Source organism: Pseudophryne corroboree, chromosome 4, assembly GCF_028390025.1.
Source record: "Pseudophryne corroboree isolate aPseCor3 chromosome 4, aPseCor3.hap2, whole genome shotgun sequence".
NCBI lineage: Eukaryota > Metazoa > Chordata > Amphibia > Anura > Myobatrachidae > Pseudophryne > Pseudophryne corroboree.
In genome coordinates this window covers 610,931,997-610,946,024 of record NC_086447.1, presented here as the reverse complement: position 1 = coordinate 610,946,024, position 14,028 = coordinate 610,931,997, and the positions used below count along the sequence as shown (strand labels likewise).

The 14,028-nt window shown below is 49.0% G+C and overlaps 2 pseudogenes; both read left to right on the top strand.

Annotated features, from left to right (window-relative positions):
- Positions 1-8,079: 8,079 nt before the first annotated feature.
- On the top strand, positions 8,080-8,198 carry LOC134912901 (5S ribosomal RNA; annotated as a pseudogene).
- A 108-nt stretch (positions 8,199-8,306) lies between these two features.
- LOC134912962 (5S ribosomal RNA) lies at positions 8,307-8,425 on the top strand (annotated as a pseudogene).
- The last annotated feature ends 5,603 nt before the right edge of the window (positions 8,426-14,028 follow it).

Sequence of the window (14,028 nt, the reverse complement as noted above, 5' to 3'; positions counted from 1 at the left end):
GTGAGTCTGTGTAATTGCAGCTTGTTCCCATGTGTTCAGCCTCACCTGTCTGTTGATTGCACCTCTCAGTTGTGCAGCAGGGCAGCTGCACGACATAATTAATTAAGACTCTGTTATATTCTGGCTCAGTGCAATTCACAGACGCTGGTGATATTTCCTGAGTTCCAGAGTTCTTGAGTTCTGAGCTCTTCTCTGCCAGTTCCTGAGCTCCTGTCTAGCAGTATCTGTCTAGCTGCTTCCAGTGTCGGTTCCTGAGTGTCGGTTCCTGTGTCGATTCCAGTTTCTAATCCTGTGTCCTGCCGTGAAGCGTTCCTGTCCTGGAGTCCTGTGACTTTGTCTGTGCCTGGGCGAGTGTCTGGCTTCTTGGTGTCCACCGGTCTGTCGTTTGGGATTCTGCCTGTCCTCCGGTTCTGAGAGTCTGTGTCGGCTGCATTGAGGGTTCCTGTCCGTTTGCCAGTATTTTTACCAGTTCGTGAGTAGCGGCTTCGCCGTGTCTGTCAGCCTAGGCCGCAGTATTCTTTGGTTATATTTGGTTACTGGTGTTTTGCAGAGGGTTCTGCTTATGCTGTCACCGCCGGTACACAACAATATTGTGTCGGCGAGTGGACAGCATTTCCTTGGTTGTTCTTTTCCTTTGGCGGCGTGCCGCACATATATTTAGTTTTAGGGTTGTTAGTAGCCCCTAGCCTTCTGTTTGTTTTAGTTAGAGGTCCCCTTGTTATTATCCTGTCTCGGTTCACGCTTTGTCTCACTTTAAGACCTGGGGGCATCGGAGTTGGGCAGACCTAATCCGCCCTTCAAACGTGGCTGCCGTGGGCCCAAGAAACCATAGTCACTCAGGCGTGAATTGACCACACGGGTAAGACAACGGAGGTAGGGTGCTAGGGGCTATTTCCACACCACACCTTATTTCAGCCTCACGTTCTGGTGCTCAGGACTCACTACGCAACATCTCCCTTGTTCTGAGCACCAGGAACCTAACATTATTACCAGCCATACAACAAAAAAGAAACAAAACTAAATAGTAGTTTTTTCTTTTTTGGTCCAGAGTCCTGTCAAAAATCCAGTCCTGTCTAGAACTCAGTGTGCAGGGTTTAGAATGTCCGGTGTTTAGAATCCAGTCCTGTCTAGAATTCAGAGTGCAGAATCCAGTCCGGTGTTTAAAAATCCAGTCCGGTGTTTAAAAATCGTGTCTAGTCTTGTCTTGTCTAGTTTGAAATCCTCCTATGCCTACTATGCAAGCCCTGCAAGCATCTCTCTCAGCCCTGAATTCTGCTTTCAGTGCTTTGAAACCTGAGCGGCTGGAAGTTTTGCAGCAATCCTTAAAGCAACTGCAAAACCTTCTGACTAAAATTTTGCTTATCTTGCCAGAAGTTATTGAGAGTTCATCTACCTCTAAAGAGACTCTTGCTCACAATATGGTGACAAGAGAATCGTCAGGTTTAATTAGAGAGAAAAAGTTTGAAAGTTTTCTGCGGCCCGGGCTCTCAGAAGAGGAGCGTCTGCATCGCAGAAACTTAGATTTATGCCTATATTGTGGGGGTTTAGGCCACTATCTGCAGACCTGTGAGTTGCGCAAGCCAAAGTGTGGTGACAAGTCTTGCCCTCTGGCCAAGTTGAGTCAGGATACAAGACCTACTCCTGTCTCAACTGTGGCAGAGGTGCTTGTCACACAACCCACACTAAAAAGCACTCTGTCCTATAATTGGGGTCCTTGGGCTAGGGAGCCCCATTATAGTTTCAGGAACCAAAGGAGAATGTTTCTCTCCTCACTTGATTTTCCTGTTGAAGCAAAGTTGCAAACCCCTGGAGTGGTGCCCGATGCCCAGGGTCCTGGAGTTGTGCCCAATGCCCAGGGTCCTGGAGCGGTGCCCGATGCCCAGGGTCCTGGAGCGGTGCCCGATGCCCAGGGTCCTGGAGCAGTGCCCGATGCCCAGGGTCCTGGAGCGGTGCCCGATGCCCAGAGTTCTGGAGCGGTGCCCGATGCCCAGAGTTCTGGAGCGGTGCCCGATGCCCAGAGTTCTGGAGCGGTGCCCGATGCCCAGAGTTCTGGAGCGGTACCCGATGCCCAGAGTTCTGGAGCGGTACCCGATGCCCAGAGTCCTGGAGCGGTACCCGGTGCCCAGAGTCCTGGAGTGGTACCCGGTGCCCAGAGTCCTGGAGCGGTACCCGATGCTCTAGGTTATAGAGGGACATCGAATATTATAGCTCAGATGTCAATACCAGAAGGGGTCTCAGAAGCTGTTACCCCAGGTAAGGACTTGAAAGGCGCAACCCAAGAAAGGGTATCTAAAACCATAGTTCTAGAAGGGAACTTGAGAAGCAAAACCCCAGAAGGGATATTTGAAGTAATATCCCCAAGTGGGGTCTCGAGAGACGCAGCCCCAAAGAAGGGTCTAGAGGTCGCTTCCCCAGGAAAGAACTTAAGAGGCATAGCGTTAGTGGAGGTTCTGAAGGTTATAGCTTCAGCAAAAGTCCCGGAAGTCATAGTCCCTGAAGAAGTTTCGATAATTATCGACTCAGAGAGGGAGGCCGACGGCCCGGTCCCAGTAAAAGAATCCGAGGTGCTGACCCCAGCAGGGTTCCCGAAGGCCACTGCCCCGGGTGGGGTTCAGAAAGTCACTGCCCCGGGTGGGGTTCAGAAAGTCACTGCCCCGGGTGGGGTTCAGAAAGTCACTGCCCCGGGTGGGGTTCAGAAAGTCACTGCCCCGGGTGGGGTTCGTTTGGGATTCTGCCTGTCCTCCGGTTCTGAGAGTCTGTGTTGGCTGCATTGGGGGTTCCTGTCCGTTTGCCAGTATTTGTACCGGTTCCGTGAGTAGCAGCTTCGCCACGTCCGTCAGCCTAGGCCGCAGTATTCTTTGGTTATATTTGGTTACTGGTGTTTTGCAGAGGGTTCTGCTTATGCTGTCACCGCCAGTACACAACAGTATTGTGTCGGCGAGTTGACAGCATTTCCTTGGTTGTTCTTTTCCTTTGGCGGCGTGCCGCACATATATTTAGTTTTAGGGTTGTTAGTAGCCCTTAGCCTTCTGTTTGTTTTAGTTAAAAGTCCCCTTGTTATTATCCTGTCTCGGTTCACGCTTTGTCTCACTTTAAGACCTGGGGGCATCGGAGTTGGGCAGACCTAATCCGCCCTTCAAACGCGGCTGCCGTGGGCCCAAGAAACCATAGTCACTCAGGCGTGAATTGACCACACAGGTAAGACAACGGAGGTAGGGTGCTAGGGGCTATTTCCACACCACACCTTATTTCAGCCTCACGTTCTGGTGCTCAGGACTCACTACGCAACATCTCCCTTGTTCTGAGCACCAGGAACCTAACATTATTACCAGCCATACAACAAAAAAGAAACAAAACTAAATAGAAGGTTTTTTCTTTTTTGGTCCAGAGTCCTGTCAAAAATCCAGTCCTGTCTAGAACTCAGTGTGCAGGGTTTAGAATGTCCGGTGTTTAGAATCCAGTCCTGTCTAGAATTCAGAGTGCAGAATCCAGTCCGGTGTTTAAAAATCCAGTCCGGTGTTTAAAAATCGTGTCTAGTCTTGTCTTGTCTAGTTTGAAATCCTCCTATGCCTACTATGCAAGCCCTGCAAGCATCTCTCTCAGCCCTGAATTCTGCTTTCAGTGCTTTGAAACCTGAGCGGCTGGAAGTTTTGCAGCAATCCTTAAAGCAACTGCAAAACCTTCTGACTAAAATTTTGCTTATCTTGCCAGAAGTTATTGAGAGTTCATCTACCTCTAAAGAGACTCTTGCTCACAATATGGTGACAAGAGAATCGTCAGGTTTAATTAGAGAGAAAAAGTTTGAAAGTTTTCTGCGGCCCAGGCTCTCTGAAGAGGAGCGTCTGCATCGCAGAAACTTAGATTTATGCCTATATTGTGGGGGTTTAGGCCACTATCTGCAGACCTGTGAGTTGCGCAAGCCAAAGTGTGGTGACAAGTCTTGCCCTCTGGCCAAGTTGAGTCAGGATACAAGACCTACTCCTGTCTCAACTGTGGCAGAGGTGCTTGTCACACAACCCACACTAAAAAGCACTCTGTCCTATAATTGGGGTCCTTGGGCTAGGGAGCCCCATTATAGTTTCAGGAACCAAAGGAGAATGTTTCTCTCCTCACTTGATTTTCCTGTTGAAGCAAAGTTGCAAACCCCTGGAGTGGTGCCCGATGCCCAGGGTCCTGGAGTTGTGCCCAATGCCCAGGGTCCTGGAGCGGTGCCCGATGCCCAGGGTCCTGGAGCGGTGCCCGATGCCCAGGGTCCTGGAGCGGTGCCCGATGCCCAGAGTTCTGGAGCGGTGCCCGATGCCCAGAGTTCTGGAGCGGTGCCCGATGCCCAGAGTTCTGGAGCGGTGCCCGATGCCCAGAGTTCTGGAGCGGTACCCGATGCCCAGAGTTCTGGAGCGGTACCCGATGCCCAGAGTCCTGGAGCGGTACCCGGTGCCCAGAGTCCTGGAGTGGTACCCGGTGCCCAGAGTCCTGGAGCGGTACCCGATGCTCTAGGTTATAGAGGGACATCGAATATTATAGCTCAGATGTCAATACCAGAAGGGGTCTCAGAAGCTGTTACCCCAGGTAAGGACTTGAAAAGCGCAACCCAAGAAAGGGTATCTAAAACCATAGTTCTAGAAGGGAACTTGAGAAGCAAAACCCCAGAAGGGATATTTGAAGTAATATCCCCAAGTGGGGTCTCGAGAGACGCAGCCCCAAAGAAGGGTCTAGAGGTCGCTTCCCCAGGAAAGAACTTAAGAGGCATAGCGTTAGTGGAGGTTCTGAAGGTTATAGCTTCAGCAAAAGTTCCGGAAGTCATAGTCCCTGAAGAAGTTTCGATAATTATCGACTCAGAGAGGGAGGCCGACGGCCCGGTCCCAGTAAAAGAATCCGAGGTGCTGACCCCAGCAGGGTTCCCGAAGGCCACTGCCCCGGGTGGGGTTCAGAAAGTCACTGCCCCGGGTGGGGTTCAGAAAGTCACTGCCCCGGGTGGGGTTCAGAAAGTCACTGCCCCGGGTGGGGTTCGTTTGGGATTCTGCCTGTCCTCCGGTTCTGAGAGTCTGTGTTGGCTGCATTGGGGGTTCCTGTCCGTTTGCCAGTATTTGTACCGGTTCCGTGAGTAGCAGCTTCGCCACGTCCGTCAGCCTAGGCCGCAGTATTCTTTGGTTATATTTGGTTACTGGTGTTTTGCAGAGGGTTCTGCTTATGCTGTCACCGCCAGTACACAGCAGTATTGTGTCGGCGAGTGGACAGCATTTCCTTGGTTGTTCTTTTCCTTTGGCGGCGTGCCGCACATATATTTAGTTTTAGGGTTGTTAGTAGCCCTTAGCCTTCTGTTTGTTTTAGTTAAAAGTCCCCTTGTTATTATCCTGTCTCGGTTCACGCTTTGTCTCACTTTAAGACCTCGGGGCATCGGAGTTGGGCAGACCTAATCCGCCCTTCAAACGCGGCTGCCGTGGGCCCAAGAAACCATAGTCACTCAGGCGTGAATTGATCACACAGGTAAGACAACGGAGCTAGGGTGCTAGGAGCTATTTCCACACCACACCTTATTTCAGCCTCACGTTCTGGTGCTCAGGACTCACTACGCAACATCTCCCTTGTTCTGAGCACCCGGAACCTAAGAGTCTGGCGCTTGATATTATTATAATTATATACTGCATGAAATAAGTGTCGAATCCATCTCTGTGGCATGTCCGTATAAATGCGTGTGTTACTATATTTTGCTGTGCTCGCTGCGCGTATTTGCAAGTATAGCGACTCATAATGTGTGTAGTTTGTATGTTCTTTTTATGTAATATTTTTGACTTCGACAAGGCCTATACACATGGTGAGATTCGGGCTATGCCTGATTCTCACTATGCGACAGGGGCTAGGTCGGCGTAGCAAGCACATAATGAGTGTGCTTGCGATACTGACTATGTGCGATTTTGGCTAAGTGTCAATTTTGACTATCTCTTCTATAGAGATAGTCAAAATTGTCTTGCCTGCACAGTCTATCTAGGCTTGCAATGCCGGGACCGCGCATTGGCATTGAATCAGGATGGCAAGGTGACTATCACCTTGCGATCTGCACTAACTTTTCTTACGATTTTGACTACATAGTCAAAATCATAAGAAAATATCTCACCATGTTCCATTAGTGTTCCAGTGGGGCACTGAGTGTTCCAGTGGGTGACCATATAGAACCTGTACAGTATGGGTTGTTATGCTATTTATACTCTGTATGTTCTGACAGATTAAACACCCCTGCAACGAAGTCGGATTAACAACAAAACATGTTGGGTGCAGCTTGCCGAAGGAGACGTGGTAACATCAGACACCGCTCAGAGTGATTTGAATCTATGATGTAAGTGAGCATTTATTGTGGAGTAGAGTTTTTAAATATACTCAGTAGTGTGCACTTTACTTTACTCTTTTATATAACTATCTATGGGCCTAATTCAGACCTGATCGTAGCCATGCTAAATTTTGGACGGCTACGATCAGTTACTCAAACAAGTGGGGGGATGCCCAGCATGTCAGGCCCTAGCCCCCCTTCCCCCTGGCACAAGTACTAAAGCATTGCACAGCTGCTGTCAGTGAGGCAGTGATGTGCTGCTATGATTGAGGCAGTGATGTGATGCTGTCAGTGAAGCAGGGATGTGCTGCTGTCAGTGAAGCAGGGATGTGCTGCTGTCAGTCAGGCGGGGATGTGACAGGGAAAGTGGATGACTCAGGAAGGGGTGATAGGGAGATAGTGGATCTCCCTATCACCCCTTCCTGAGTCACCCACTTTCCCTGTCACCCCTGCTTCAGTTACCCACAATCTCCCAGTCACCGCTGCCTCTGTCAACCACTATACCTGTCACCCCTGCCTCAGTCACCCACTATACCAGTCACCCCTGCTTCAGTCAACCAGTATTTCTGTCACCCCTGCCTCAATCAACCACTATCTCCATATCACCCCTGCCTCAGTCACCCACTATATCTGTCACCCCTGCCACAAACACCCACTATCCCTTTCACCCCTGCCTCAGTCACATACAGTCTCCCTATCACCCCTTTCTCAGTCACCCACTATCCCTGTCACCCCTTCCTTAGTCACCAACCATCTCCCTATTACCCCTGCCTCAGTCACCCACTATCTCTGTCACCACTGCCTCAGTCATCCACTACCCTCCAGTCACCTTTGCCTCAGTCAGCCACTATCCCTGTCACCCCTACCTCAGTCACCCACTGTCCCTGTCACCCCTGCCACACTCACCCACTATCTCCCTATCACCCCTGCCCCAGTCATTTACTATCCCTGTCATCCCTGCCTCAGTCACCTACTTACTTCCCCAAACCCTTCCTATTACCTCTCCCTCAGTAACCCACTATCTCCCTGTCACCCCCTGCCTCAGTCGCCCACTATCTGTCACCCCCTGCCTCAGTCACCCACTATCGCTGTCACCCCTGCCTCAGTCACCCACTATCTCTTCAGCACCAAAACAGTACTTTAAGTTTTGTGGGTGGTATTTTAGTTGGATTTAACCGCTTTCATGTCTAATCCTGATGCTTTTGGGTGCTTAAAGAGTAATGCACTTGATCAGGACAGCTTTTCCTTGGGAGAAAAATGTACTTGAACAGGACATCTTTCCCTTTCCAATACCTTGCCTCTGCAATGACATACACAGTGGTAAACTCTGGGCAATGCTTTGTAGATTAAGACCTAACAGAATACTTTCTAGTCTCTGTAGTTTGGGAGAAGAATGCACTTGAACAGGACAGCTTTTCCTTTTTTAATGCTACCAACACCGTTTTCTTGATACATTCCATTTTTAAACTTATTCATTCATTTATGTACCAGTAGTTAGAAGTATAAGAACTGTAACAGAAATCACCAGCTCATCTACAGCCACACCACACTGGATATGCCCAATCTCATCTGATGTTAGAAGCTAAGCAGTGTTGGGCCTGGTTAGTTCTAGCATTTGAGACCACCTGGGAATACCAGGTGCTATAGGAAGTTTTATACTCCCAACACCATTCTCTTTATGCATTCCATTTTGAAACTTTTTCATTTATGTACCAGTAGTTAGAAGTAGAATAACTCTAACAGAAAGAGCTAAAATCATCTACTGCAGCATCACACTGGATATGTCCAATTTCATCTGATGTTGGAAGCTAAGCAGTGTTGGGCCTGGTTAGTTCTTGGATGGGAAACCACCTGGGAATACCAGGTGCTGTATGTGTTTTTATACTACCAGTACCGTTTTCTTGATACATTAAATTTTTAAACGTATTCATTTATGAAACCAGTAGTTAGAAGTAGAAGAGCTCTAACAGAAACTACCAAGCAAATCTACAGCCACACCACACTGGATATGCCCAATCTCATCTGATCTAGGAAGCAAAGCAGTATTGGGCTTGGTTAATACATGGATGGTAGCCCGCTTGGGAATACCAGATGCTGTAGGTGTTTTTATACGACCAACACCGTTTTCTCGATACAGTCCATTTTTAAACTTGTGGAGTCTTATTTTGTATCTACTTCTTATCTACATTTAATTCCCTTCCTCTAATCAAGGCATTTTTAAATGCTGGGGGGCTGACTTGATGCCAGGCCTACCCAGGCCTCAGGCCTGAATTTGAATGTTTTTGCGAACTAACATGTACTAAGCAGTGATAAAAGTGGAGAAGCCAGGCAGTGGAGAAGTTGCCCAAGGCAACCAATCAGCAATGATGTAACATTTCTAATTTGCATACTTTAAAAGTATACAGAGCAGCTGATTGGTTGCCATGGGTAACTTCTTTTTGTGGGCATTGTTTTGTGTCCAGACCGGTGGCAGGTGGAGTGCATTTGCTGGGAAGGTAGGGAAGACCTCAGATGTGCTGCATCTCCTGATGTGCGTCTCCCTCACGTTGCTGTCAGCAAGCAAATGCATTCTAGACACCCCATTCCAAGCTTATTGTGACATCACAGAACAAGCATCATAGAACAGGCATGCTAGACCATGAGTCTTCAACCTGCGGCCCTCCAGCTGCTGTGGAACTATACTTCCCAGCATGCCCTGCCTCCGTTTTAGCATGGTCTCCACGGAGGAATTTATTATAATTAATTTTGATGAACATCTTCTTCTCCACATTTTCTGGAAGTAACCTCCTACACCGATCATTGACAAGGTGACCGGCTGCACTAAACACCCTTTCGGAGTACACACTGGAGGGGGAGGGGGCAACTTATGTAAAATAAAGGCAGTTTTTGCAAGGGCCTCCAAATTGTCTCTTTTTCCTGCCAGTATTCGTACGGACTGTCTGACATGCCTACTTGGATGCTGTCACTAATATAATCCTCCACCATTCTTTCAATGGTGACAGAATCATATGCAGTGACCGTGGACGACATGTCAATAATCGTTGGCAGGTCCTTCAGTCCAGACCAGATGTCAGCACTTGCTCCTGACTGGCCTGCATCACCGCCTTTGGGTGGTTTTGGAAATGTTATCCTTTTCCTGGCAGCTCCAGTGGTGGTAGAAAATTACGGAGGAGCTGTTGGCAGGTCATGTTCCGCTTGACTTGACAATTGTCTTACCAGCAGGTCTTTGAACATCTGCAGACTTGTGTCTGCTGGAAAGAGAGATACAACATAGGCTTTAAATATAGGAATGAGCACGGTGGCCAAAATGTAGTGCTCTGATTTTAACAGATTGACCATCCGTGAATCCTGGTTAAGCGAATGAAGGGCTCCATCCACAATTCCCACATGCCTAGCAGAATCGCTCCGTGTTAGCACCTACTTCAAATCGCTTCAACTGCTTCTGCAAAAGGCTGATGATGGGAATGACCTGACTTAGGCTGGCAGTGTCTGAACTGACTTCACATGTGGCAAGTTCAAAGGGTTGGAGAACCTTGTACAACATGGAATTAATTCTCTACTGCGCTTGAGTCAGGTGCATTCCCCCTTCTTTGCCTATATCGTAGGCAGATGTATAGGCTTGAATGGCCTTTTGCTGCTCCTCCATCCTCTGAAGCATATAGAGGGTTGAAGTCCACCTCATTACCACCTCTTGCTTCAGCTAATGGCAGGGTATGTTCATGAGTGTTTGCTGGCGCTCCAGTCTTCGGCACACGGTGGCTGAATGCCGAAAGTGGCCCACAATTTTTCGGGCCACCGACAGCATATCCTGCGTGCCCCTGTCGTTTTTCAGAAAATTATGCACCACCAAATTAATTGTATGTGCAAAACATGGGATGTGCTGGAATATGCCCACATGTAATGCACGCACAATATTGGTGGCATTGTCGATATCACAAATCCCTAGTAGAGTCCAATTGGGGATTGCCAATCTGTGATGATGTTCCTCAGTTTCCGTAAGAGGTTGTCAGCTGTGTGCCTCTTATGGAAAGCGGTGATACAAAGCGTAGCCTGCCTAGGAACGAGTTGGCATTTGCAAGATGCTGCTACTGGTGCCGCCGCTGTTGTTGCTGCGGGAGGCAATACATCTACCCAGTGGGCTGTCACAGTCATATAGTCCTTAGTCTGCTCTGCTCCACTTGTCCACATGTCCGTGGTTAAGTGGACAGTGGGTACAACTGCATTTTTTAGGACACTGAGGACACTTTTTCTGACCTCTGTGTACATTCTCGGTATTGCCTGCCTAGAGAAGTGGAATCTAGATGGGATTTGGCACCAGGGACACACTACCTCAAGCAATTCTCTAAGTCCCTGTGAACTAACGGTGGATACCGGATGCACGTCTATCACCAACATAGTTGTCAAGGCCTGAGTTATCTGATTTGCAACAGGATGACTGCTGTGATATTTCATCTTCCTCGCAAAGGACTATTGGACAGTCAATTGCTTACTGGAAGTAGTACAAGTGGTCTTCCGACTTCTCCTCTGGGATGACGATCGACTCCCAGCAGCAACAACAGCAGCAACAGCAGCAGTAGGCATTACACTCAAGGATCCATCGGAGGAATCCCAGTTAGGAGAGGACTGGTCAGTCTTGCCAGTGACATGGCCTGCAGGAGTATTGACATTCCTGTCTAAGGAGGGAATTGACATTGAGGGAGTTGGTGGTGTGGTTTGCAGGAGCTTGGGTACAATAGGAAGAAGGGATTTAGTTGTCAGTGGACTGCTTCTGCTGTCACCCAAAGTTTTTGAACTTGTCAATGACTTCTGATGAATGCGCTCCAGGTGACGTATAAGGGAGGATGTTCCTAGGTGGTTAACGTCCTTACCCCTACTTATTACAGCTTGACAAAGGCAACACATGGCTTGACACCAGTTGTCCGCATTTCTGTTGAAATAATTCCACACCGAAGAGGTGATTTTTTTTGTATTTTAACCAGGCATGTCAATGGTCTTATTCATCCCACGGACAACAGGTTTCTCCCCAGGTGCCTGACTTAAACAAACCACCTCACCATCAGAATCCTCATCAATTTACTCCTCAGTGCCAGCAACACCACAAACCTGAGGTACTGCTGATGAGACACTGCAATAGGAATATGCAGGTAGGCATACTGTATGTCCAGGGAGACCATATAGTCCCCAGGCTCCAAGGACCGAACAATAAAGCACAGAGTTTCCATATGAAACTTGGAGACCCGCACATACTTGTTCAAGGACTTCAGATTAAGAATGGGCCACGAGGACCCGTCCAGTTTTGGGACTAGAAACAGCGGTGAATAGTACCCCTTGCCTCTCTGAGCCAGAAGCACCTGTACTACCACTCCTGTGGACTGGAGGGAATGTACCGCCGAATGCAGAGTGTTTGCCTTTGCCAGGTCCAGAGGAACATCTGTCAGGCAAAATCGATGAGGGTGAAGATTCTTGAAGGGTACAGCGTAACCTCGAGTGACGACTTCCCTTACCCAGGCATCCGAAGTGGTCTTCAACCATTCCTGGGCCAAAGCTAGAAGTCGGACCCCCACCCTGGGATCCCCCAGAGGGAGGCCCACTCCGTCATGTGGCATGCTTGTCAGTTTTGGAAGCAGGCTGATGGGCAGCCCAGGCTCGCTTCGGTCTGGGCTTGGCAGGTCTGGAAGCAAGAGCTTGCTTTGGGTATGCCTGACCTTTTGCTTTACCTGGAGGACTAAAGGGCCAAGGGAAAGTACTTTTAGCCTTCTATGTGGTAGGAGCCATTCTAGGTAGGCAAGCTGTTTTAGCAGTAGCCAGATCAGCTACAATCTTATTGAGGTCTTCTCCAAAGAGAATGTCTCCCTTGAAAGGAAGTACCTCCAGGGTTTTCTTGGAATCCATATCCACCGACCAGGATCTCAACCAGCTGTATAAAGTATAACCTTGGAACTGTCTCTCCACTCCCCGTTATCCTGGCTTTCCTCCACCAGTGTCCAGACTCACTTGCTGAAGCTCGGCCACTTCTTCCTTGCTTCCTAGCAGCCGGCTCCTGGATCACTGCGCAGCAGAGGTGCTTGGGAGACGGGAGGGGGCGGAGCAATCAGGAAGGCAGCTGCATTGCTGCCTGGCTATCTGCGGTGTGATAAGAAGCTAGGGGCACCCCACCTCAGGCAGTGCTGCAGCAAGCAGTGGTGGCGGTGAGGCTGCTGGGCTAGGTTTTGAAAATGGTGGAAAGAAGGGTGTTACAGCATGAAATGTACAAACTGCCAGCCTCCGCCTCGCAGACCCTTTGTCTATTTAGTAGGAAGGGCACGGAACGGCCGGGGGGAGGGGGGGTGATGGAGGAAGCCCCTTTAGGGCTGGAGCCCAGCGGCAAGTGACTCCATTGTCTCTGGCAGTTCCGCCCCTGGACTAGAAGAATGGTCAAGAACATGGCAACATTTAATGCCAAGAAATGCAAAATTATACACGTCTTAAAAATGCAAAGGCTAACTATAATATTAGGGGCATTATAATTAGTGATGAGCACCGGAAATTTTTCGGGTTTTGTGTTTTGGTTTTGGGTTCGGTTCCGCGGCCGTGTTTTGGGTTCGAACGCGTTTTGGCAAAACCTCACCGAATTTTTTTTGTCGGATTCGGGTGTGTTTTGGATTCGGGTGTTTTTTTAAAAAAAACCCTAAAAAGCAGCTTAAATCATAGAATTTGGGGGTCATTTTGATCCCAAAGTATTATTAACCTCAATAACCATAATTTCCACTCATTTTCAGTCTATTTTGAACACCTCACACCTCACAATATTATTTTTAGTCCTAAAATTTGCACCGAGGTCGCTGGATGGCTAAGCTAAGCGACTCAAGTGGCCGACACAAACACCTGGCCCATCTAGGAGTGGCACTGCAGTGTCACGCAGGATGGCCCTTCCAAAAAACACTCCCCAAACAGCACATGACGCAAAGAAAAAAAGAGGCGCAATGAGGTAGCTGTGTGAGTAAGCTAAGCGACCCTAGTGGCCGACACAAACACCTGGCCCATCTAGGAGTGGCACTGCAGTGTCACGCAGGGTGGCCCTTCCAAAAAACACTCCCCAAACAGCACATGACGCAAAGAAAAAAAGAGGCGCAATGAGGTAGCTGTGTGAGTAAGCTAAGCGACCCTAGTGGCCGACACAAACACCTGGCCCATCTAGGAGTGGCACTGCAGTGTCACGCAGGATGGCCCTTCCAAAAAACACTCCCCAAACAGCACATGACACAAAGAAAAAAAGAGGCGCAATGAGGTAGCTGTGTGAGTAAGCTAAGCGACCCTAGTGGCCGACACAAACACCTGGCCCATCTAGGAGTGGCACTGCAGTGTCACGCAGGATGGCCCTTCCAAAAAACACTCCGCAAACAGCACATGACGCAAAGAAAAAAAGAGGCGCAATGAGGTAGCTGTGTGAGTAAGCTAAGCGACCCTAGTGGCCGACACAAACACCTGGCCCATCTAGGAGTGGCACTGCAGTGTCACGCAGGATGGCCCTTCCAAAAAACACTCCCCAAACAGCACATGACGCAAAGAAAAAAAGAGGCGCAATGAGGTAGCTGTGTGAGTAAGCTAAGCGACCTTAGTGGCCGACACAAACACCTGGCCCATCTAGGAGTGGCACTGCAGTGTCACGCAGGATGGCCCTTCCAAAAAACACCCCCCAAACAGCACATGACGCAAAGAAAAATGAA